The sequence below is a fragment of the Kogia breviceps genome, chromosome 6 (assembly GCF_026419965.1).
Source record: "Kogia breviceps isolate mKogBre1 chromosome 6, mKogBre1 haplotype 1, whole genome shotgun sequence".
NCBI classification, from domain to species: Eukaryota; Metazoa; Chordata; class Mammalia; order Artiodactyla; family Physeteridae; genus Kogia; species Kogia breviceps.
This window is the reverse complement of record NC_081315.1, coordinates 69,031,578-69,034,328: the sequence shown is the minus strand read 5'-3', so window position 1 is coordinate 69,034,328 and position 2,751 is coordinate 69,031,578. Positions and strand designations below refer to the sequence as shown.

Sequence of the window (2,751 nt, the reverse complement as noted above, 5' to 3'; positions counted from 1 at the left end):
AGCTTTTTAGTTTGATGTGGTCTTATTTGTTTATTTTGCTTTTCTCTCCCTTGCCTGAGGAGACATATCAAAAAAAATATTGCTAAGACTGATGTCAAACAACATACTGCCTATGGTTTCTCTTAACAGTTTTATGGTTTCAGGTCTTACATCTAAGCCTTTAATCCATTTTAAGTTTATTTAGTATATGGAGTGAGAAAATTTTCTAGTCTCATTCTTTTACATGTAGCTGTTCAGTTTTCCCAGCACCACTTATTGAAGAATCTGTCTATCCCCCATTGTGTATTTCTGTATCCTTTGTCATAGATTATTTGACCATATAAGTTTGGGTTTATTTCAGGGCATCTATTCCACTGATCAATGTGACTGTTTCTGTGCTAACTCCATATGATTTTGAATACAATAGTTTTGAGTATGGTTTGAAATCAGGGTGTGTGATGCCTCCAGCTTTGTTCTCCTTTCTCAAGGTTTCATTGTCTATATGGAGTCTTGCATTTCCATACAAATTTTAGAATTCTTTGTCCTAGTTCTGTGAAAAAAGTCTTTGTCATTGTCTTAGGGATTGCATTGAATCTATAGGTTGTCTTGGGGAGCATGGTCATTTTAACAGTATTAATTATTTCAATCAATAAGCACAGTATATTCTTCAATTTGTTTGTGTCATCTTCAATTTTTTTCTCAGTGTCTCATAATTTTCCAAGTACAGGTCTTTTATCTTCTTGGTTAGAGTCATTCCTAAGTATTTTATTCTTTTTGATGCAAGTGTAAATGACATTGTTCTCTTAATTCCTCTTTCTGATAATTTGTTGTCAGTGTATACAGATTTCTATATACTAATTTTGTATCCTGCAACTTTACTGAATTCATGAGTTCTAAAACGTTTTTGGTAGCCTCTTTAGGATTTTCTGTATATAGTATTATGTCATTTCTAAACACTGACAGTTTAACTTCTTTTCCTATTTAGATTCTTTTTATTTCTTTTTGTCTCATTGCTGTGGCTAGGACTTCCAATACTATCTTAAATAAAAGTGGTGAGAGTGGGCATCCTTGTCTTGTCCCTGATCTTAGAGAAAATTCTTTCCATTTTTCACCACTGAGTATGAATTCAGCTTGGTTTTGCCATATATTGCCATTATTATGTTGAGGTATGTTCTCTCTATGTCCACTTTCTGGAAAATTTTTATCATAAATGGATGTTGAGTTTTATCAAAAGCTTTTCCTACATCTATTGAGATGATCATATGTTTTTTTATAGCATATTTGTTTATTTACTTATTTGGTTGCGCTGGGTCTTAGTTGCATCATGCAGAATCTTAATTGCAGCATACGGGATCTTTAGTTGAGGATGTGGGATCTTTTTGTTGTGGCATGCAGGCTCTTAGTTGCAGCACATGGGATTTAGTTCCCTGACCAGGGATCGAACCCAGGTCCTCTGCATTAGGAGTGCAGAGTCTTAATCACTAGAACACCAAGGAAGTCCTGATCATATGGTTTTTATTCCTCATTTTGTTAATGTGTTGTATCACATTGATTGATTTGTGGATATTGAACCATTCTTGCATTCCTGGTAGAAATCCCACTTAATCATGGTGTTTAATATATTGTTCAAATTGGATGTTGATATTTGTTAAGGATTTTTGCATCTATATTCTTCACTGATATTGGCTTATACTTTTTTTGTGTGTGTGATGTTTATGTCTGATTTTGGTATCAAGCTGATGTTGGCCTTGTAGAATAGTTCAGAAATATTCCTTCCTCTCCAATATTTTGGACTAGTTTGAGAAGGTTAAGAGTTACCTCTTCTTTAATTGTTTGGTAGACTTCACCTGTAAAGCTCTCTAGTCCTGGACTTCTCCTTATTGGGAGATTTTAAATCACTGGTTCAATTTCATTACTGGTAATTGAATTGGTCTGTTCATATTTTCTATTTCTTCCTGATTCAGTTTTGGGAATCAGTATGATTCTTCTAGTTTGTTTTGTTGGCATATAATTGTATTAATCTTTTATGATAATTTGTATGTTTGTGGTGTTGGTTATAAAGATGTTATCATCTTTCATTTCTAATTTTATTTATTTGGTCCCTCTCTCTTTCTTCCTTGATGAGTCTGGCTAAAGGTTTTTAAATTTTTAAAAACTTTTCAGAGAACCAGCTCTTACTTTCATTGATCTTTTCAATTTTTTGGTCTCCATTGCATTTATTTCTTCTGCGATCTTTATTATTTATTTCCTTCTACTAACTTTAGAGTTTGCCTGTTGTTTTTCTAGTTCCTTTAGGTGTAAGGTTAGCTTGTGTTTATTTGAGATATTTCTTGTTTCCTGAAGTAAGCTTGTATTGCTATAAACTTCCCCTTAATAACTGCTTGTGTTGCATCCAATAGATTTGGTTTACAAAGTTGCCATTTTAATTTATTTCTAGGTATTTTTTATTTCCTTTTTTATTTCTTCATTGACCCATTTGTTTTTAGTAGCATATTGTTTAGCCTCCATGTGTTTTCTTTTTTTTTTTTTTTTCAGTTTTTCTCTAGTAGTTTAGTTCTAGTCTCATATTGTTGTGTTTGGAAAAGATGCTTGATAAGATTTCAATCTTCTTCAAATTACTGAGATTTGGTGGGGGGGCTAGCATGTGACCTATCCTGGAGAATGTTCCATGTGCACTTTATTTATTTATTTATTTATTTATTTATTTATTTATTTATTTATTTTTTGTGTGTTCTGCGGGCTTCTGACTGTTGTGGTCTCTCCTGTTGTGGA

The 2,751-nt window shown here is 32.8% G+C and overlaps 1 non-coding gene across 1 annotated transcript; it reads right to left on the bottom strand.

Moving 5' to 3' along the window:
* Positions 1-1,402: 1,402 nt before the first annotated feature.
* On the bottom strand, positions 1,403-1,475 carry TRNAR-CCU (transfer RNA arginine (anticodon CCU)). The gene has a single exon. It is a non-coding gene; the product is annotated as a tRNA-Arg (tRNA).
* Between the last annotated feature and the right edge of the window lie 1,276 nt (positions 1,476-2,751).